We start from the raw sequence: 24,069 nt of genomic DNA on the forward strand, positions 1-24,069 counted from the left end.
CAGGCCGCTGCACGGGGGTCTGACCTCCCAGGTCCCTCCGGGCCCCCCAGGAGGAGCTGCCCAGGCTCAAGTCCCAGGAGGTCTCTGGCTCCCCCCTTACTCGCTGCATTAGTGCGGGAAATGGCCTGATCTTCTGGAACCCTCGAGAGCCAGATTGGACAGGAATGTGACCTGTCCAGTGCATTTCATGACACAGCCTTTGTTGTGGCCCCTGGCAGATTGTAAAATGCTACTCAAATTCAAGATGAAGTCACCGTTATTCTGATATCTGGGACTTGCATTTTTAAGTTTTTTTTCTGGGAAAATGCAACATTTGGTACAAAGAAGAAAATAAAAGCTATCTAAAGTGCACACCTCAGAGGTTTTTCATTGCTATTAACATTTTTGATACACTCTGTGAGAGTTTATATATATATAGTTGAGAATTTACATAAATGCCATATATATATTCCTCTTTTCCTTTTTCTTAATTTTATGGCATCAGTATTTTCCCATTTTACGACATCATTTGCATGGCTACCTAGCATTGTTATGCAGTTATTTAATTGTTAGCTGTTTAGATTTCTGCAGAAATCTAAAAGAATGTCCCAGATTGCACAGATGAGTCTTTTCTCTGCCTGATTGTCTTAAATCATATGATGGGTTCTTAGAAATGGAAAAGATTTGGGTGTCCACTTCAGCTGTTAGAAAAATTGTCTTTCTAAACCATTCTTCCTTTCCTTTTATTCTTTTATTCTTATATAGGAAGAACAACCCACGTTCCAAGTTGCAGTAATTTCGGCTGACGTTTACTCAGTGCTTGTTCTGTGCCCAGCACATGCTTAACATATCGTGTGTCATTTAGTCATCCCAATAGCTGTGTCACCCTTCTATGGGTGAGTAAACTGAGGCACACGGGCCACGTGACTTAGTCACGATCACACAGGAAGTGGTGGAGCTGGGCTTTAGACCCAGATCATTTCTGTGGGAAGGTCTGGGCATTAGATTTTACGTTTAGCTAGGAAACCTCTGAGGAGCCTGTCATGATCTGGATATTCTGTTCAACTGCTAGTGTTTGCGTTCCATCTAAGGTCAAGGATTTCAGAGAGAGATTGGAGTTTATCTGGAGTCTCGGTGAATTCCTAACACCATCGCCTTTCATTATTTTTATCACTTTTTGTAGAAGGTAATGAAGCCAAGTCATGGCTTTGAAGACCTTTTTTTACTTAAGAATGAAATCCAAATATAGGAGCTCAGCAGCATGATTATGGAATACATAAGAAGATTTTACTCAGAATTTCCGTCTTTCATTTATTTCATTTTTTTTTTGGTACAATATACCTGTTGTTTCTTGTAAAAAGTAAAAGTGAAGGTTCCCTCTTTTTTCCTACTTTCTTGCAGCCTGAAGTTAAATTGATTTTCGTCTTATCTGCAGCTAAGTGACCTCAGTATTGAACAAGAACAAATTTATGATTAGCAGTTCACTGTATGTATTTCCTTCTAGCTGTTGCTCCCCTGAAATATGCTCAATGAGTCCTAAAGCTTTCTGAGCTGTGGATTCGTAGAAGCACCATTTTACCCTCTCTGTAAATCCTCCCCCTGGTCAGTCTGCTCGTTGCAAGGGCTTGATGTGGGCTTCTCCCAGCACTGCAGACGTCTTCCCGGGGCCCTCTCACATTTATTGTGAGAGTGCATCATCATTCCTTTAGTACTTTTCATTTTACTGGATCATTACAAATTAGTTATAGCTGTCAAAGTGCCTAAACCTACGCTGTAGTTCATGTTTAAAAATATGTATTCGTCTGTTGAGTGGATTATGAAACTCTTTGTGGGTGTTTCCTGTAACAAGTTTCAACTCACCATTCATTTATTCATATAATAAATACTTATGGCCTGCTTTTCATGCCAAGCTGAGTGCTGTTATGTGTATGTTAATGAATAAGCCTCTTACTTCAAGTAAACCTCTTACTTTAAGAAGGTCAAATTCCCACCCAGATACTCTGAAAAAATATCCAGTAAGAGAGCTGTTCTATTCAGCTCTTTTCACATTTTTCTTCTAAAAGGGTTCCAACAATCTTTCCTTGGGTGAAAAGAGACAAATTCCCCTCTGCTGACCGTTACCCTCATTTCCGTCCAGCCAGCAGGTGAGAGTTCCGGAGGTGTGGAGACTGCTGAGATATCAGGCCCTCCCTACTCGTCCCAGGCCTTCTTGCCCCTTTCCTGATGTCCATGCCACACCTTCTCCCAAAATAAGGAAGTTGCCTTGAGTTGCTGAGAACCAGAGTAACTGCATAGTTTTTATTTCATATATTTTGGAAACAGTCACTCTGACTCAAGCCATGGATCCAGGTTCCCCTTGTGAGGCAGAGAAGTCATTCGGAGGGAAGACAGTGCCAAATCTCCCCGGTTTTCCAGCTCCTTTCTCTTCCACCCTGGGTCCCCTAGGGTCAGTGGATCGCCACCTTTGGAAGTGGTCACCTAGAATGTTCCACGGGATCCAAGAGTCAAGTCCCAAGGCACTTTGCAGTACCCTGGTGACACCGGAGGGCCTTTCTGCTTAAAGTTAATAATTTTTATCAGAGCTTAGAAGACGGAAATCACGATCAGCATGAAACCCATGTCGTTCCCCCAAGCACATGGTGCTGTGCTGGCTCCAGACGTGGGGCCTTTCCCGTGAGGCCTCTGGCAGCGTGGGAACAGACGGGCAAGGACATCAGCTGCGGACATCAGCAGACAAGCCCACAAAGGCCTCCTGTTACCTGTGGTCACAGGAGGAGAGATGCTCCTTCCCTTTGCGGAGGACAGAGGGGCCAGGGCTATTGATACTTCGACATTGAGACCTCAGAGTGGCCTAAACTTTTATCACATTGGAATTTCAAATCGGAATGATGGTTTGTGGATTCAGCATTCATGGAAGGTAGCTACATCTGATCTCAAAGAAGTTTCCACAATGACTCTTATCTGTGGCAATTTCTTTTCAATCTGTACCTTCAGAGTTTGCATTTATACTGATCGCCATCGACATCCTCATTACCACAGCTCCATTTCAGCCTCTTTGGGTGGCAGGCAGGTACTTTATGAAATTGTCCCTAATTCTCACAAAAGCTCTGCCACAGGAGGTTGTTCTTCCCATCTTAAGGGACAGGCAGCAGCTACAGAGAGTTAAAATCACTTTCAAAGGGACATTTTAAGCAAGAGCTGAGAGTCCCAAGGGAAACCCTCTGTCCCCCACCCAGAGACGGGGGTTCCCTGGCTCCCCTGTATTGTCCTTCTCTTCTCTGTGTTTGCTCATGACCATGGCTGCTTCTCTGGGTTGTTTAGGGTGATCCATTTATTCAGTCCTTCCACAGTGATCTGTTGAGTCCCGTTCCCTGCACTGGTGATAGTGCGAGCCCCTGCCCTCGTGACACGAAAGCCCCTGCCCTCGTGACACGCGTTCCAGGGCACTCAGGTGACCTCCAGGCCACCGGAAGGCTTGGGCCATGGAGGTGATTTAGGGTTGCCTGAATCTTTTCCGTGTACATCACAATGAGTGACATTCAAATACAATTCTGTAATCTCTGGGTTTATCAAAACTAAGTGCAGCATTTCTGAAGCCTCAAAGGCACTATGTAAATAAATGTGGGTGGAAAATCAGGATGTTCCCAGGCAAGGATGATATCTCGAAGTGACAGGGAGCTCAGCTGAAGTGTGACTGACAGCCAGGACTTGAGAAGAATTGTACTTGCAGGAAGCGGTCCAAATTTAGTCCAGGTTCTAAACAGCCACGGGCTGTTTAATAGATAAAAAGTCTAGAAAAACAGGACTTTGGGGGAAAGGTTTTTATGGAGTCTTGGTGACTCAAATGGCATTTTATGAAATGTGGACACTGAAATTTGCTGTGTACGATTTGGTGCCAGGAAATCTCTGGCTGCCGCAGTAGTTTTGAGTGGATGTAAGGTAACTGTGAAGTGTTCGGTTGCTTTGGAATATTGATTTGCTGGGTTGTCAAATTCTAACTTGAACCAAACTGTATTCACACATTGTCACTTCACTTCTATCTGTATTACAGTATTTACACCAGAAACCATTTCTTCCAGTTTGTCCAGATATAATATTATCCTTATTAAGTGTTGTGTGGACTGGTATCCCCTGCTAGAGCTATTTGTAAGTCATTCTTTAAGTGAAAGGAGAGCACAGTAGCTGAAACAAAAGAATCCAAATAGAATTGGGGCTTTAAAAATGTTTTCTTATAGTTTTAGTGCTAAGTTATCAGAAATGAAGTCATTTATGTGGCATGAACTGTGATCTCTGTAATCTTATAATTTTGGAAAAGAGATTGATGCCTCTTTAATTGTTGTAACAAAAAGACAGGTTTGACAGGAGACATTTTCCTTCTTGAATGTGCTTGTTTCATAATGGGACCTCATGGCTGGTCCTAGATGAGAGAAATTTCAGTTCCTGGTGGAGGTTGGCGTGTTCTGAGTCACATCACGGTGGCTCTGGGTTCACTGACTGGCTGGTGACCTGCTCTAAGGGTCTCCTCCAGCCTTGTTGCCTTTCTCACCTCCTATCCTTCAGCAAACGCCCCCTTTCTACATGCTTTGCTTTTCCTTCGTCTTCTGAAAGATCTCCGTGAGCCCCCTCGCCTGGGATCTCAGATGTTCTATGATCAGTGTGCAGGCTTTCTCTCTGCCATCCCTCATCAAGTGCGCATCATCACAACCGACAGCGAGGGACCCTTCTCTAACCCACGGGCCGTCACTGCCCGTCCTTCCCGCTGCTGCATCCTGCCTGGGCTTATTCCGACATGAGATTAGTGTTCTGTGCACCTGCCTGCTGGCGTCCTTGGCCGTCTGAGTCACGGCCACAGCTCCATGGTTCTTTGATTGGCGTCTTCTTATCTTTACCCGTTTATGTTGCTAATGCTTTGGGGAAATAAATGCCACAATCTAGTTTTTAACCAGACATCTATTTTATCATCTTGTTATTAATTCTTTGTTGGCTGTTTTGCTGCTCCATGTACTCTCTGGGTGCAAACGTAAAATATAACAAAGCAGCGTTTAAAAAATCTATGCCAATCGGCACACATACACACACACGTGTGCACACACACACACCCCCATAGAAGCATATGAATCAAAATTAATGATTACATATTAATCAGCCCAAGTATAACATGGAGTTTGATGAATATAAGTTTATGTTTATATACTAAAGCAGGCCGCTCTGATTAACTCTACTGATCACAAGGCTGATACAACAGTGAAAAATGTTTCCTGGCGATTCTAACACTGAGAATAAGAAGTCAGTGTCTAAAAGGCAGACAGTCAGCTGTGGTAGAGAAAGAGTAATATCGTAGACAATAAATGAATGAATTGTTGATTAATAGGTGTTACATAGTATAGTATAGTATAATGAAATTCAAACCCAAAACACATGTAAGTGTACAGATACTTCATGTGAATTGAATACTAATCTTCTACCTGTAGCGAGAATTTTTAAATTGCTGTCTTTATCATGGGAGACATAGTATTCTCGTGTGGAGTGCCTCTTCAGGTGGGGGTTCTGCAGGTCAGAAGGGAATATCTGGGTTTATAGAAGCAAGATGGTTTTCCCTTTCCGACTACTTGGAGTCCAGCTGTGTGGCCATTACCTGCTGCGCTTGGCGGTAAGAGTGACACGGGCAAATCAGTCTGTAGCCACTGTCCGTCCTTCCTCCCCACTTTCTTTGGCCATGTACCAGAGTCAAATTCCTCAAGTGCAAGGTAAACGGTTATCTTTTGTGCTTGGGCTTGTTTCCCCTGGAAGCTGCCAGCCGGCCACTGGGGCCTAGAGGAGAAAATGGTTTCCTGCAGGGCCGAGGACCCCAATTTTACTCCCAGGCCTACTATGAGGGTTTCGCAGAGGACAGGCTTACAAGCTGCTTTTGACTTTTTGGAGGAAGGCATTATTTAAATGCCAGGGTTCCAGCATGAAGATTTCTCTGTGCAGTGGTAAGATGTGTGTGTGTGTATGTGCATGGGTGTGTGCATGTGTGTGTGAGCGTGTGTGCATTATTGTGTGAAGAGAGGTAATGGGTGAGAAGTGGGGCAACGTTTAGGGAATCGGCAGGAGGGACAGACCACCTTGAAGTTCTCAGCTCTTACCCTCATCTGACCTAAAGAAGATTTCTATACATGTGAGCCCAAGCGTGCAGTGCCATCATCCTGGGGGCTGTCTCCTAATTTTATCTGGTTTCCAACCAACAAGTGATGCTTTAAGGCCATGACTGATGGAGTTTCATGATGGGTTTTGCAAAATATGATTTGCTGTCTTATTTGGAGAAGCCCTTTCAACATTTCTAAACCCACAGGGGGCAGTCCTCTTCCTAGAAAGACCTGCTTTTAGGATTTTTAAGAAAAGTAATGGTCAACCAAATATTGCTTTACCCATTTTGGCCATGGATTCTAATTGAGAAATCAGGTGGACTTCCTGGTCATTATTCCTGGGGAACATAAAGGAGAGTAGACCTCCTTTCTGATCTGCCCTGTATCTTTCATTGACTGAGTTATATGTTGGCCTGGAGGCCAAATTCAGCACAACAAAATCAGACCCTCAGTCTGGTTCTCTCAGTGGCCTTCCTATCAGCAGGGCACTCAGATCCTTGAAATGATTCTTGCTTCTTCTTTCACTCAAGTACCTGAGTCTGTTTTTCATAATGTTCTTTCATCTCTTGCAGCTGCCAAAACTCATGTTAGGCCTTCCATGGACCTGTAGACCTCTCACATCCTCACCTGTTTTCAACCTGTATCTAGAACGGACTCACTCCTCAGTTCATTCTTCACTCCAGGCTCATTCCTGATGGTTGTAACTTCAGCGTGAACCCACGCCCAGCCCTGAGGCTGGTGCTGCCACTGGTGCCCGTGATGGGTTTTCAGCCCCTGTTAATATTCAGCCTTGCTCCTGCCACAGCCCGGCCCTGGTTACTCCGGGAAAAGCTCCCTCCCAGGCAGCAGGCTCTCCCAGAGCCCTGACCTAGCCCGGCACTCGCAGCTGGTTTGAGTGAGTGCAGCTCCAGCCAGGGGGAGGGGACTGGTCTCGAGTGCCCTCCACAGAGAGGACCCCCTCATCTGTGCCAGTCTAAATCCCACTCTTCTTTAAGGACCTCATGCAAATCCTGTCTGCTCCACAAAGCTTCTCCGTGCCATCAACCCGCAGGGTTCCTCTCTCTTCTGCACGCTCCTGGAGCACTTATCACCCATCCCGTTCTCTTCTGATTTAGTGTGATTGTTCAGAATATGTCCGGACACAAGGGTGAAAGGTGACGATTTATATAAGCTTGTTTTACCCCAAAATGGTCTATAAGGTTCTCGAGGGCAGAATTCACATTATGCATCTTCATGCTCTGTGCAGCCTTCGGCAGAGGGCCATGCATTTAGCAGATAGGCTTTCAGGCCAGAGTTTCCAGATGACTCTTATTCAAAGCAGAGTGGCCCTTGGAAGAGAGACTAGAGTAGCCTGAGCACAGCTTTGAAATCCCTCCTCACCCCACACTTTAGTCTGCCAAGCATGGCTTTTATTCTTTCCATAAACCCCACATCCTTAATCTGACCCTCATGTGGACTATACATGGGCTAAAACTACAACCGGTTTTCAAGGGTGCCTCACATAGAGCAAGTCTGAGCGAAGACCCCGATCTCTTTAAAGCAGCATTTGCAACCAGCAGAAAATTGCAATTGCAGCTGGCTCTCCCTACTTCCAGGGCTTCACAGTAGATGTTTTGTTACTTAGCAACCAATCTTGACCTTGAGCGTTGCTCTTTCTCAAGGTGGTTTGCATACATTTAAGTGAACTATTGTGAATATTTTCATAAATCAGTCCTCTGGAGCTTCTTGACCCTCACATATGCCTGCAGGCTTTATAAAAGAGGAAAGTAAGGTTGGAGTGACGTCACTCATTTGAAAGAATCATTTTGAAGCAAAGGATAAGGGATGGGAGGACTGGAGCTGCTGTCCGTGGTGCTGACTTCGTTTACTACCGAAGATTAGTTTGGAGCACACTCCATGGATTGTGGTTTAGAGGCCCAAACAACAACATAATAATAGATCCTCAGAGCTAACTACTTCGAAAATATACTAAAATAAAAAATATTCACCATATTTTCCGTGTGTGTGTGTGTGTGTGTGTGTGTGTGTGTGTGTGTGTGTGTGTGTGTCTACCTAGGGGTAAGTCCATGGCAGAGGTTCTAAAACACTATGCTTTCTTTCATCTCCAAGGTTTGTGTAGCATGCTACCATTTGTGGAAAAGAGAAGACGCACATATCTGCATCCATATGTGTACTTACATATTCATTCATACATAAGTATATATGCATATGCTTGCACAATATTTGTTTGAATGCTGTGTAGTGTTTGAACCATGTATATATATTATCTAGTCAACAGCTAATTTTCAAAAGTCCATGCCTTCTTTATATTTTTAATATCCTCTGTTTGTTAAAATCTGAAATAAACTAGAACTCCTACAAAATAGATCTAAAGGAACTTTCATCTAACTTTAACCCCAGTGTGGTTTGTCAGGACCTAAAGAAGCTGGAATGAAGACACAGTGTGACATGGATTTATGAATGTTGGTATCTGAATATGTTATAGCAAATAAAAGTAGAGATGATAAATTGAACACCAGTGTACTGGTTCCTAGAGAACCCATAAAAAGTATCCATGGAAAAATGCTGGATTTTTAAAGCTCCTATTATTATTCAGTTCCACAAGAAATGGAGAATGTAAAATTTATCAGGAAGAAAGAATGGACACTGAGTTCACACCTCAGTTCATTGAAGGAGGGGGCCCAGCTGACTAGGAACGGCCGAGTTTTCTCCAGGTGCTTTCCTAACAGGGCCCATGGCTGGGATGGAACCAGCATCTGAAGATGATCAAAGAGCAGCAGAGAGCAAAGGAACAAAGTCCATGCTCTCAAATCTGAGGTGAGATTTCAGAGCCTGTCCTGTTCACGCGTCAGACGTGGTGTGGCTGAAACCAAATCATTATTTCTCCGTTTGCCCACCCTCCCTCTGACCTGTCCCCTCCTGCTTGGGTGCCCGTGTCTGTTACTGGCCATTTTTCTGTCTGTCCAGACTCAAAGCCTCTGCCTCCTCTCTGACCTCTGACCTCTTTCTTTGCCATTTGAAGGCACCTTGTGGATGGGTTTTGTGAAATCTGTCTCTGCATTGTCTTTCATATCCTCCCCTTATCATAACTGCTTCTGCCTTCTCCGTGTTTCCTGCTGTCGTGGGTTGGAGTGATGTTCCCCAGGGAAACAAGCTCCTAAGCATAATCCACTCCTGCGGGTGTGGACCCATTGCAATTAGGACCTTTTGATGAGGCCACTTCAGCTAAGGTGTGGCCCAGCTCAGAAAGGATGGGTCTTAATCATCTTACTGGAGTCCATTATAAGTGGAGTGAAATTCAGACGGAGAGGGAGAAAGCCACAGGCAGCGAGAAGCTGAAATTCAACAGAGTCCACAAGTGAATGGGGAGGGCAGCAGAGACCACATGTCAGCTGTCATGGGACAGAGGAGCCCAGGACCGAGGGTCACCAGCCGCTGACCCCAGAACACCACAGTCTTTGGGGAGAAAGCATCGTCTCCCTGATGCCTTGATTGGGATATTTTTCTGGCCTCAAAACCATGAGCCAGTAAATTCTCATGTTTAACCCTACCCGTATCATGATATTTGGTTGAGCAGCTTAGGAAACTGACACACTGGCCCTTACGTCCTTTCGCAGGATGGTTAGTCTCTCTCTTGGTCCCCATCCCGCGGAGAGCAGTGTTGGTTGCCCTGTTGGTGCTGGACCAGGTTCCTGAGTTAACACCCACCTGCTGCTCAGCAGATGATGAGCAAGACTCAGCAAGATGGTCTCTGCCAGCCAGGCTTTCCCCACCCTTTAAGCAGAGATGATAACAGTAGCTACTTCTCTTTTTCTTAGGTCTCTGCTGAAATTGAGCTCCTCAGAGAGGTCCTCCCTGGCAACCCTGTCTGAACCATCATTCCCATCACTCTGTGCCTTTGTCCTGCCTTATTTGCCTTGATAACATTTGTGACCAACTGACATTTCATCAAGTATCTGTCTGTCTGTCTGTATTCCCCTCTAGAATGTGAGTTCTCTAAGGACAGGGCTTTCTCCTGTTTTGTCCATCAGTGTATCCAAATTACTTCAGAATTCTTGGAACACAGTAGATGCTCAATAAGTATGCATCGAATGAGTAAATAAGTAAAGATGTTGTCTTTGATGAGGATTAAATGAGATCATGTATCCAAGCGCTTGCCCAGAAGGCATGAGCTCTCTCAGTCACCATTACGTCTTTTTCCTCCAGTTGATCCTAAGCTATCCTGATAATTTAATCTTGCCAGACACTGTTCTTCTTAAAATCAATCACTGACTTCCTGCTGCCCCCTCCCAAATTAAATGTCAGCTCCTCAGCCTGACGCTCAGCTCTCAGCACTGCAGGAGCCAGGCTGGTCCTGAGATTTCATCTACTTATGGGCCACAGGTTAGCCTGGGACAGGCCCCTAGATCCTGGCTGTGGACCTGAGTCTCCCGGGTCAGAGACAAAGGACTTCACCACTCACAGCCCGGCAGCATTGAGGGCTCTGTGCTTGCAGCGATCCCTTCCCCCTCAGTCCCAGGGCGCTTCGTGCAGTGGCGCAGGTCAGTGTCACATGGTGGGTTAGCGTCACAGCCGAGGAACCCGAGCTTGGAAAACCCCGGTCTTATGGGAGCTCTACAAACCCTTTGCCCCAGAGAGAGATGCTGTATTTATTATTGTGGTGAGGAGATAATTCTGCCCTCTACTTTCCCCCTGAAAAGACATTGCCTCCATCTTCCAAGGCTGTTTGCTATATAAACGTCTTTGCAAAGATAGTTGGAGACCAAAGAAGCTGCCACAAGATGTGTACAAACACCAAGGAGAAGTGCCCCCCAGACAGCCCCCCTGTATCATTATTACCCTGTGGACTGGCAGACAGTAGCTGGTAAGTCAGCATTGGTTGATTCTGCAGTTAAATTTGTATTTCCCTTTTCCCATGGCTCTTTCTGGGTTGCTAAGTGAGATGTGGTCTGTCCGTGTGCTGAACCTTAATTGTCCCATCTTGTCCTTCGTGATGACGAGCCTGCTCTGCCTGTGGTGTCTGTCTGTGCCCTCCGTGCATTAGATTGTGAGTCCCCCTCTGCTGCCGGGCTCTCCCTCCGCCCTATCCTCAGCAGGCCCTGCATTTCATAGGTGAGAAGACCGGGAGCCTGACACGTGACGCTCCTTTGCATATGTGTTCACTTAGCTATGCATCCTGGGTAACTGGCATGCACTCTCCAAAACAGAGTTCAGGGGAAATAACTCAAGTGCATGGGTAGAAGCTAATGGAAAGCAGATTTCAGCCAACTGTATGGGAGAAGAAACAGAACTTTCCCCAGGCAGCGCCTGCCTCAGGCCCGGGCTCAGCAGAGGCCGGAGCAGGTTCAGATGCAGAATGAGGAGTGGTCCCTTCCACAGCCTGGACCCTGAGCCTGTGGCTTATGCCCCATTTGTCCACCCATCACGTAGCAAGAGGGAGGAGCAGTTTCTGAGCCTAGGGATGCTATTTCCTGTCTGTCCTTTTGAGTGCGGCTTCTATTTTGTTGACTCGCGCAGCATTTTGAATATACGTCTCACACGCTCACCTTTCATTTCAGTGTTTGTGTACATGCCCGTGCTAGCCTGAAGCCGTGTCTCTCTCAACTTCCAGCTCCCCGTGCCTGGCCGGATCGCGGTTAGGCCTTTCCTGTTATCGATGCTCAGGGTTAGAGGCTCCTCTGCCATAGGGACTTCCTGAGTGTCCCAGAAATTCTTTCTTTCTTTCCCAAATGCCATCACCGCCACTTGGCTCCTTCTGAAACAAATTCATCCTGGAATCTCTGTGGGATGATGATGTCGCTGCTGGTGCTAGCATCTTTCTCCTTATCTAGGACAGTCTGCTGGAGCGAGCGAGGATGTTCGGAGAGAAAGAAGCATCTCACGAGTGTCCCCAGTGAACCGCAGAGTGAGCACAGGCTCAGGGCTGGGCTGTCAGCAGGCGGCTGAGCTGCTCCAGAGCCAAGAGCGCCGAATGGTGCGGGGATATTAAGGAATTAAGTAGCAGTTATCGCTGGCTAAAGTGATAGGATTCAACCGGTAGTTGTATTCCAAATCTCGGAGGAGGCTTGGGCTTCCTGAGAATAGCGGCTTTCAGTTCTAGGGAGATAACTGGAATTTCACTGAATGACTTTCCCCGCGTGCAACACAGTGGGCTTCCTCACGAGCAGACTCACGCCCTTCTGCAGTTCTCTTTTATTACGGCTCTCTGGATGGGCACCACCGTAAAGAGGGAAATTCCGAGAGCTGCTGCTGAGGGGCAAGGGGCATCATCCTTCTAGTTCGAAGGCAGGTGAGCCAGATAGGACCTCCGTGCTCCTTCCCTGCGTGGCTTTGCATTGTCACGACTGTGAAGCAAGCTGTGACCCTCCTGCTTCCATCTGAGTAATTCCAGAGGAAAACTCAGCAGAAAGAACACGAAATTCAAAACTGTCGTGATTATTAACACAAGTCAGTGAGATTGGGGGTGAGGATCAGCGGACCACAGAGAGGACTTTACGGTCTAAACTGTGGAAATCTAGCCAGACAGATGGACACGCGTGCTGCTAGAGGAAAACCATTGCCCTGACCTGCTCCCTGAGGTGGGAGTACGGTTGTGCCGTGGGACGACTGTGAGGTTGATTGTTAAGTGGGTTTGGCAGTCAAGGGGTCCCTGGGGCTTTTCACTCTGATATGTGGGAGCATGGAGGGGTGCCCTGAGGGTGGCCCGAGACCCTGGAGACCAGGGGGGCATAAATGAGCCCTTAAGACCAAATGTGAGCAGGGAGGTGTGACTTCAACAAAGAGGATGATAGAAGACTTTTTAGATTATGGATCCTTTTGTTTTCTCCATTTTCTAAATTTCTTAACTGCTGACCTCTTTTATAGGGAAAATATGAAGGGAAATGTGTTGTGCTTCTGCCTCCGCGGCATCACCTCGTGCTGCCCGAGGCATCGTTGCTTGGGATGTTTGTGCAACGGTGCTTTGCTCATGGGCCAAGTCCGGAGGTTTAATTTTCCGTGTTTTTTACATGCTCCTCCTGGAACTGTTCATGCTGTCTTTTAAATGGTCCCCAAGGCCAGCGGAGAGCAGGTGTACTTCTTGAGCAACTCTGAATCCTCAGGCCCCAACACAGTGCATCAGTAATTTTAGGAGAATCTCAAACCTCATGAATAATGGAGGGATTGGCCTAATCCTTAGCTCTAAAGAGAAAGCACATTTAAAAAACAAATGGAATAATGGGATCTCATCCCGCATGTGGAGACTCCCTGAGTGGGGGGATGTTATGTCCTGATAAGGGAATTGGCATTGGGGTCCCAGAGGCGGTGAACCACATTACGATTGCGTTGTCTCCTGGTGTTGGTCGGCGCTTGAGTTGAAGCAGAGCTAACCTTTTAATCAGGCCCTGCCTCACTCTCACTGCTGCCTTTAATTTGTTGTTGTTCGGGTTCCCCAGGAAGTTAGTGTCCGTCCATGAACAGCAGATTCGAACCTTTTACCTGTGCCAGGACGTATATTCAATTATGTGTGTGTTTGTTTCTGCTCTCGCCAAGTAGCTTTTAAGCATATTGAGATATATGAGGTTGAATTAAAAAAAAATTGTCCTCTTTTCTACTCTGCAGATTTAGTTATTTAACAGATATTAAAGGACCAACTCTTTTTTTTTAATTAAATTCAGTTTTATTGAAATACATTCACATACCATACAATCATCCATGATATACAATCCACTGTCCACAGTATGATCACATAGTTATGCATTCATCACCACAGTCTATCTCTGAACATTTTCCTTACATCAGAAAGAACCAGAACAAGAATAAAAAACAAAAGTGAAAAAAGAACACCCAAATCATCCCCCCATCCCACCCCATTTGTCCTTTAGTTTTTATCCCCATTCCTCCACTCATCCATACACTAGATAAAGGGGGTGTGATCCACAAGGTCTTCACAATCACACTGTCACCCCTTGTAAGCTACATTATTATATAATTGTCTTCAGGAGTCCAGACTGCTGGGTTGGAGTTTGGTAGTTTCAGGTATTTACTTCTAGCTATTCCAATACATTAAAGCCTAAGAGGTGTTATCTATATAGTGCATCAGAATGTCCACCAGAGTGACCTCTCGACTCCATTTGAAATCTCTCAGCCACTGAAACTATTTCGTCTCATTTTGCATCCCCCTTTTGGTCAAGAAGATACTCTCAGTCCCACGATGCCGGGTCCACATTCATCCCTGGGAGTCATACTCTGTGTTGCCAGGGAGATTTACACCCCTGGGAGTCGGGTCCCACATAGTGGGGAGGGCAGCGAGTTTGCCTGTTGAGATGGCTCAGTTAGAGAGAGAGAGAGGGCCACATCTGAGCAACAAAGAGGTACTCAGGGGGAGACTTTTAGGCACCATTACTTACAAATTTAGACTCTCCTTTGTGGTAATGAGCTTCATAAGGGCAAGTCCCATGCTTGAGGGCTCAGCACATCAAACCACCAGTCCCAATGTTTGTGACAACATCGACACCAGTCCAGGTGAGGATGTCCAACACATCCGCACCTTCCCCCAGATCCTCGGGGCTGGGGAGGGGGAGGCTGTGAATATATTTTTTATTATCTGCCCAAATCACTCTAGTATGTGTCACTATTTCACTCCAGCCTATACTAACCTACCGTATCTCACTTCCTATTCAAAGTTCCATGCAATTGTGGTGTTTGAACAAATCGACTGTAGAGCTGTACCGTTTAGAAAATTTAGATCCTGTACCAAATAGATATCTATTCCCTTGGTCTCATATGAAAGTTGAAGTTTTAAAACACAATCAGTTTCAACCTTTAACCTTTGGCATGACTTGCCCTGGTCTTAACCAGACCTGCTTCATTCATATCACTAATTGAAGTCTGGGCTCTTTTTCAGGTTTTTTTTTTTTTTTTTTTTGACAGTGGCTGTATGCACTAATACTGACATTCGTATCTGCTGAGCTCTAGCTCTGAGTTTCAGGTGCCTCAGAGATATGCAGTGTTCCAGAGAGCAATCAGGTTATACGCTAGGGGATCAGCATCTCAAAGTTTAGAGACAGGCCTTACAATTCAGGGATAGAGTTAACTGCTGTAAGAGCTTACAGTCTAGGGACTATTACAATTATTGTGTCCACGTTAGGCTATGTTCTAAGATTCAATTCTGAGTTTACACATTGTAGTTAGTCCATATTGGTGAGGCATCATCCCTCTCACCATGTTTTCTCCAACACTTTTACTCCTATATATATATTTTCCTACAATTTTATAGAGTTATGTTCACATACCATACATTTATCCACAGTGTACAATCAGTTGTTCATGGTATCATCATGAAGTTGTACATTTATCACCACAATCAGCACTTGAACATACTGATTACTACAAGAAAAATTGTTTTTTTTTTTTTTTTTTAGCAATAAGAAAAAATGATAAAAAGAAAAATAACGTGTCATACAATACAATATACTACCAAGGACAGCAAATAACACCACTACCAAGAATCCCATATTACTCCCCTATACCCCCTTTCATATACATTTAGCATTGGCATATTGCCTTTGTTACATTTAACGGAGGTATATTACAATGTTACTGTTGACCATAGACTCCAGTTTGCTTTGATTATGTTTTTTCCTGAATACCATCCCTTTTTCAAATTTCTACATGGTTGACATTCATTTGCTTTCCCACACACAAAAACATTTTTATATTTGTATATTTAGTAACAGTCATTGGCCACTCCAGTTTTTGCCACGTTATACAGTCCCAGTCTTTATCATCTATCTTTACCTCTGGTGTCATACATTCTCCTATCCCACCTCTTTCAGCTTTACTCACAGACATCTTTGTTCAGTGTACTTACAATACCGTGCTACCATCATACAGTATTATGCTATCTATTTCTGGATCTATGCAATCAATCCTAAACATTCTGTAGTCCTTCAGCATCAAATGGCTGATCTCTGCCCTCTTTCTATCTCCTGGTCGCCTGTGTTGTCAGCTTTTAACTCCCAAAATTTGTTCATTAATGTCTGTTCATATTAGTGAGACCATACAGAATCTGTAAAGGACCAACTCTTGATGGACCAAAAAATACTAATGATGATAGCAGATATGTGTTAAATTGTTATATACGATTATAAAATTGAAGTTCAACAGGGCTTTAAACATAGGAGTCACCGATTATGTGCTGGAGGCAGCTTGTACCACTTGCTAAGCTGATTGCTAAAATTTCAAGATTTTTTCTGAGCCGTTTGTTAAACGGTTGGTGGCTTAAAATTGACCCTGGAGTATTTATACCATGGGAATCAGAAATCGCTACAAATCAGGGCTTTTTATCCCCAGAAAATCATGTGTTAAACATTTACCATCATTCTACTGTTGAGGATATGATAGGCAGTCATATTTTTATTGACTATTTAAAAATCAAGCATATCATGTGTTAGTTTTTTATGGTTTTCTGTTTTCATCGTGACAATTCAACTCTACTGTTATTTCTACTTTTGCTATCTTTCTGCAACCAATTTCTTAAGAGTAAGGGCTATACTTTTTTTTTTTCCTGAAAAATACTTAAAAAACCACAAATATGATTTTAAGGAAAATTAAATAAATTATAAAATTGAGTAATTTATCAGATTTAGGATAAACTTTTAACTTCTTTAGGATACACATTTCCAGAGATAAAATCTGGTTGCATAAAAGATGATTGGTTACTGAGAAGGGTGGTACATAATTAAGGTAGGAAAACATGAAGTTTTCAAATAGCAATCGTCAGAGAGTTCTGTTAGACCACCTGGGACAGCCAGGCGGCTCTGTTAGAGGACGTGGAGCATCAGAAAGGAGAAGGGACAAGTAACTGAAGGTATATTTTAGAAAATAGAGCTTTAGTGGAGGGGATCTGTGTAACAGCCAGATTCCTACAGGGGAAGATTTGCCCAGGTCTGCATCTACTCTGTGGATCATTAGAGTTCGGGGTGGATTGGTGAGTTCTTTGAAAATAATCAGTGTCCACTCCCGTTTCTTAAGTTACTGCATGTGCCTGGAGGGGTTGGGTTCAATCCAGAACAATCTAAAGTAACACCCAGGCCCCTCAGCACAGCGTCTCATCGTCAGGGAATCCAGACCACCCAGGCTTTCCTTCCGGAGGATTTTCTTTATGTTACATTTTCTTGGGCTTGTTGTCTTTGGAAAGGGGAGTGGAGGAGAAGATGGAAAGTGCGTGGACATTCGGAGATGTTAAAGGGAAAGGAAGGGACAGGATAAGGGAGCGGAAAAGACAGGGTAGACAACGAGGGGCAGGAATTACACCTGGAAGCCCCCCAGCCCCCTCCGCTGCCGGCCCCACAGCCCCACTGGGCAGACGGGCAAAGCCAGGGCGTCCCCAGAGAGGAAGGAGGCAGAAGATCGAGTGCCAAGGACTCTGAAGCGATTTCCCACAGTCACTGGGACTCCAGCTTCCGAACGTTAGAGAATAACGGGGTATGGACTCGAAAGCTCGGAGGGTGCTTGGCTTCCACACACGAGAGAGAGGGCGACTTTCCCAGGAGCACACGGCTCAGGACCAAGCTCTCATATTTCCCAGCTTCTGGCTGTGTCAGTGCCGCTGAATTGAATGCCCAACCTGGAAATCATTTTTTAGTTGAGAGACCATCAGCCACATGGCTCTCAAGGGCTCGAACCTCAGCATCACAAGGGAAATACAAAACTGAGAAGACACAATCTTTATCAACAGGGGAATATTCTGAAGTCAGAAAGGTGAAATGTAACCTGTACCCCATAAATGTTCAGTGCAAAGGGAAATATAAACAAAGTCACTTCGCCTAAGGTGAAAGTACATATTGAGATGTATACAATGGTTGTTGAACCCTAAGCAATGTTATAAGAATATTTTGTAGTTTCTTTTGTTTGTTTGTTTCTTGGGCTAAATTTAACAATATTTTCAGGAACATCATTGTGCATGCTCCATCCCTGGCTGATGCTTCCATGTAACTCACCCCCGGTGCTGAGGACCTCAGGGACTGCCCGGGGCTTCCACTGAACGCTCAGCCACGGAGGGGTGTGACGTGGGCCCTGCCACGGAGAGGCATGACATGGCGCATGGCGCTGAGCTGCCTTGGCCAGGGAGTCCCGCGGCTCTGGCAGGCTGGGAGACGACTGTCTTCTCGCCCTGCAGGTGGCTTCCACGTCTGTGGCCTGGCTCTTATGTTTCCCGCGGTATCCTCACTGCCACACGTTTGTGCTGTGTTTATGGCGTTGTCCGTGGCCAGGGCTGCTCTGACAGGGCACCACGGGGTGGGGGGGTTGGCTGAAGCCACGAAAACTCACTATCTCAGTTCCGGAGCCAGAGGTCCAGTCTTCCTCGGTTCCCTGGCTCTCCCCTGGCTGCTGAGGAGGCCTTGGCCTGTGGTGTGGCTCTCACTTGCTGTGGTCGCGTGGCGCCTCTCGGGCTCCGTCTCGCTGCTACTCGCCGTGTCCACGTTTTCTCTGCTTATGAACACACCTGTCATATTGGGTGCGGGCTCGCCCTGAGCCAGCTTGGCCTCATCTTAGCTAACAATGACCTCAGAATCCTCTTTGCACATAAGTTTACATCACAGGACTGGGGTTAGGGCCTGATGTGTCTTTAGGGGAGGACACAATTCAACCTATAATATATGGGTTTGCAGTCTCGAGTTTCAGTTTTGTTCTGTCAGTCTGGTCTGATTTGTCTCTGTCCTTCTCCCCGAAGTCAGTTATTTCTTACATTTTAAGTTGGAAGTTACTAAAAGTAGGAACTGAAAAACCAGTGCCTTTATAGGAACGGGGCCACCAGCCCTGAGGGCCCCGGCTGTTAGGCTGAAGAGTGTCCCACTTACTTTCCCACTTCTCTCTCACGTGTTCGGTGCTGACACAGACATCAGATTTCAGAGCAAAGAGTTAATGAAATTTCAAACTACCGGTTTGCTCTTTTGGATTCCTTGAGAATGTTATTTATGGATCTGGGCAATGCCACAAAGTCATGGAAGTATTTTAAGGAATGTGCTAGATTTGGCCTCATCTTTTCAACCAGTCATAAAATTAGCACTGTTCAGGTACTCTTTGGCTGCGTATGTTATAATTTGCATTGATTTCGATGCTGTCAGATGATTAGAGAACCACAAAGTACCAGTAAAATTGCTTCAGCAGTTTGCATTATGACCCTAAGTTGGTCACGTCTCTAATGAGATGTTAGGCCGTAAAAGTAGGTGTCTGCCACTGCAAACGTGGTGGACGAGAGGCAAATATTTATTAGGAAAGGACGTGGATTCCCATTCCAGCCAGTTCTGGTAATTCCTTTACCAAGGCGGTGTTTAGGTTTTTTGGATTCACTTGAGGAGTTAGGTAAATTTAATTATAAATTTAGGGCTTGTTTAAAAAGACCACACTGTAAAATGAAAGTTGCTTATCTTTCCTAGAACTGGGCCACGAACTAACCTGAGCTGTGCTGAGAGTTGAAATTCACTTCAGTGTGCGTTTACTGAGCTCCTTGTCTGAGCATTGAACTTTACTCCTAGGAGCATTTATTTGATGATAAAATTTTAAAATATCAAATATACAAAACAAAATTGCGATTGAGAAGACTCATACTTTATTGTATTCTGGTTGGCTTGTGCTTTGTTCATTAACTTGCTTGATTTTATTATTTCTTTTTAAAAATTCAAGATTTCTTTATATGCTGAAGTGCATGGGGGACGGGTATTGATGTCTGTAATTCACTTTGAAGCACATGAAAAAAGAAGATGGATTTGGGATGGTGTGCCAGTTTGGATTCATTATGTCCCCCCAAATGCAGTGTTCTTTGGTGCAGTCTTATGGGGTCAGATGTATAGTATTGATTAGGTTGGGATCTTTGAATTGGGTTGTTTCCATGGAGATGTGACCCACCCAACTGTGGGTGATACCTTTGATTGGATTATTTCCATGGAGGTGTGGCCCCACCCATTCAGGGTCGGTCTTGATTAGTTTACTAATAGTAAATAGTTGTGCTGGTTTGAATGTATTATGTCCCCCAGAAAAAGCCATATTCTTTGAGGCAATCTTGTGGGGCAGACATATTAGTGGGGATTATGTTGAACATTTGGATTAGGTTGTTTGCATGGAAATGTGCCCCACCCAACTGTAGGTGATAACTCTGATGAGATAATTTCCATGGAGGCGTGGCCCCACCCATTCAGGGTGGGCCTTGATTGGTGGAGCCATATAAATGAGCTGACAAACAGAAGGAACTCAGTGCAGCTGAGAGTGACATTTTGAAAAGGAGACACAGCCAAGAGGGACACTTTGAAGAACACACAGGAGCTGCAGATAAGAGACAGTTTGAAGATTGCCGTTGAAAGCAGACTTTTGCTCCAGAGAAGCTAAGAGAGGAAAAACACTTCAAGAGCAACTAAGAATGACATTTTTGATGAACTGCAGCCTAGAGAGGAACATCCTGGACGAAAGCCATTTTGAAACCAGAACTTTGGAGCAGACACCAGCCACGTGCCTTCCCAGCTAACAGAGGTTTTCCGGACACCGTTGGCCATCCTCCAGTGAAGGTACCCAATTGCTGATGACTTACCTTGGACACTTTATGGCCTTAAGACTGTAACTGTGTAACCCAATAAACCCCCTTTTATAAAAGCCACTCTGTCTCTGGTGTTTTGCATTCTGGCAGCATTAGCAAACTAGAACACAAGTTTAGATATTATTTTTTAACTTTTTTTGGTAAATGAAGATTTATCTTCTTTTTATCTTCCTCAGTTTCTCTCCCAAACCCTCCACATCCATATAACAAATTTTTATTAAGTCAGTATTCAGTGTTGACATTTTATTTCTGAGCTGAGTGGAGAACTATTATTGTTTTATTTGTGGCAATATTTGTTTTCTTTACTCGGGGTTTCATTTTTTAAAAATTGCTTATTTTTTTATTACATATCCAAAGCTCCTGAGAGAGGTTCAACACCAATCAATACTTTCTCTGTGCTCATCTGTGTCAGAGAATCTGCCACTTACATTTCTTTGGAAACTTCTCTTGGCGGCCTCCATTCTCCCACGCACGAGCTGTGGTCATCTCCAGGCTTCCGGACAACCATTGACCCAGGCCTTCCCGTCACCATTTTCTTTTGGACGTCCCTGTTTTATAATTCCCTGGGTTCCACGTTATCTTTTTTCTGAGTAGTTCTTCTTGTGGTTTCCTAATGGAGGATGCATGAAAGATACAATTTTTGAGATCTTGTCATCTGCAGTTTTTGAAAATTCTACTCTCTGATTGGATATACAGTTTCAGAACATTTTTCAGAATTTTGAAGGTCCTGTAGTCGCCAGTGTTGCTATTTTAAATCTAATGCCATTTTTATTCCCATTTCTTTCTATATAACCCATGTTTTGTTTTTGTCTGGGATCTTTTCAGATCTACTTATTATCTCTGATACTGTGAAGTAATTTTGTGATGATATACAAAATAGAATATTTTGGTCGTGATCTTTCATCATCCATTATTAATGGGCAGGCTTTAGGCCCTTTTAATCTTGAAACGAGTGTCCTTCTCTTAATTTTAATTGTATTATTTCTTTGATAATATTCCCCCTTTTTTCTTTCTGTCATAATTTCCATAAGTCAGATGTTGGCCCACCTGTATTGATCCTCCATGTTTCTCTTATTTTCTCTTATTTACCCTTTTTGTATTTTTTTCCTTCTTCCTGGGAGATTTATTTGACTTTACCTTCCAATCAAGTTTTTATTTTCATAATTTTTAATTTCTTGAAATCCTAAGAGATCTTTTTGTCTTCGTTGGTGTTCCTTTTGCAGAGCATCTGGTTACTTTCCATGTGTGCAAGTGTTTTTCTTAACTCTCTGAGGAAATTAGCATTTTTTGTGGTCAATTAAATTTCTCCAAATTTACTTTTTATTTTCCCATTGTGGATGCTGTAAATCATTGTATCCTTACATTCTAACTTTTTCTAAAACTAAATTCAATAATATTTTAAAAATATTAATTTCTTTCTTATTACAATTAAATGAGATGTAAAACAAACTTCACTCCTTTAAATATTGAGTGTGGTGTCATTGCTCCCTCAGATTTTTAAATGGACCACAAATTTAATATGAGTTAACAAGATAGGGCTTTTGTGGAAGAAAGAGCATTGATTAATCTCAATAATTGTATATTAGACCACAGAGTAAGTAAACTGCAGTGTTGCCTCTCCACAGTGCATTTAGAGAAAAAGTTAATGAAAGTGAAATAGAATGGAGAGGATGAGGACAAAGTGTTTCCTCTGGCGTCTTGCTTTGATCTCCTATAAAATGAATGCCTTTGAGTTTCCACGATGGTCTCCTTTGTTTCTTCAAGATGTGGAAGGCACGAGGCACAGCTTTTCCTGTGGCCCCTTTAGATGCCTGCTTGAGGCCTCTTTCAAGAGGGTTTTCATCGAACGCTTCTGGCTTGGCAATGTAGACCTTAAAATTTGGCAGTTAGTGCCCTTTTATCTGCCCTGATCACAACATTGTTGTTTGAGCCTTCTCCGTCCTTACTGTTTAGAGAAGCATCAGATGCCTCCTTTCCTGCCAGCTCTCGTTGAGCGAAGGGCATGCATAGAAAAAGAATGGGCAGAACTTTGGACAGGAGGTAGAGCATGTTCACTGAGGTGGTGTAATTGTGACTTTCTAAGTTGCAGTGATGGTTAAAGATCTGGTCACCAGTGGCTTAACCGAGTTAATATGCAAGCATCCCTTCTTGAAATCAGCTCACAGTGAGAAGATAGGGAACGTGACAGCAGTACGACTGCAGTACTTCATTTCAGGAGAAATACACAGGCAGATGTTAAGTTGGAGTCGTTCAGGAATCCACACAACGCAGCAAGTCATAGTTGAAGTAGAGAGTTGAAGGTTTATTAGAGGAAGAAAGCAGGTGGGAGCCAGCGAAAAGGAAAAAAGAAAATGGCTCCAGCTCTCTTTCTGAGAGCGGCATTTTTTAAAGAGAAAAAAACCACGTGGGGAGGGAGGGGTGTCCTGTGCTTTGAGTGGGTGAGGACTTATCAACTTCTGAGCTGATTGGTTGCTGGGGTTCTAACACACTACTCTTCTTTGATGTGCAGCTGTATTATCTATGTGGAGGAAACAGGCCTTTTAGCTTGCTTGTGGTCATTCATTTTATGGACATACCCGATCTTGTCTTATTCGCCTTTTGGGGTCAAGGTGCCACTATGGGATTTCTAAAACAGCCTTTAACCCTTAGTTTATGACACACCTGGTTTCTATGAGATAAGCTGCAGGGCCCCTGGATCAGACATTCCTTCTATATGTTAGACTGTTTTTTTCTGGGATCTGGCAGCAGTATTTAACAGTCATGTGTGGGAACTTTAGGATATGCCTGGAAGTGGCTTGTGACATAATCACACAATAACTGTCTTCAGTAAGCATGTGAAATTGGACGAAAAAGCCAGCTCTTCCAGCATGTGCAACCCCCTCCTCAATTTGTATGTCACCATCTCTTTATTTGATTGGAGAGATGAACCACTGAAGCAAAGTTGTGATTTTATACTTTTTCACAATTCCTCTCTATCTAGCCTCAAATTTGAATTGTTCTAGTAATTGGAGGAACAGGATAGGGAAAGCAGTGTTTTCCCTCACTTTTATAAAATAAGGTGTGGGGTCAGGAGAGTAATTAAAATTCTTATAGGTGGAGTCATATCAGAGAGTGAGAGTAAAAATTTTAAAATTATTTCCGATGTTTAATTCTTTACAGAAAGTTACAGTTTATCTTACTAGAAGCCAAAATATGAATATATTTCAACATTTAGATTTATATAAAATTTCATTATAATAAATAGATGTAGGTATAGGGGTGTGTGTGTGTGTGTGTGTGTGTGTGTGTGTGTTAGTTATAAGTGCCATGAACAAATTCCATAGCCATAGAGTTTAAACATAGAATTTAAAATATGTGGGCACTTAGAGTAAATTACAATTCTATTTTAGA

General features: G+C 43.9%; 1 protein-coding gene across 6 annotated transcripts in view; it reads left to right on the forward strand.

Moving 5' to 3' along the window:
- DCLK1 (doublecortin like kinase 1) overlaps nt 1-24,069 on the forward strand; it is a 321,432-nt gene that overhangs the window by 71,594 nt on the left and 225,769 nt on the right. The window lies entirely within an intron of this gene.

Source organism: Choloepus didactylus, chromosome 12, assembly GCF_015220235.1.
Source record: "Choloepus didactylus isolate mChoDid1 chromosome 12, mChoDid1.pri, whole genome shotgun sequence".
In the NCBI taxonomy this organism is placed as follows: Eukaryota; Metazoa; Chordata; class Mammalia; order Pilosa; family Megalonychidae; genus Choloepus; species Choloepus didactylus.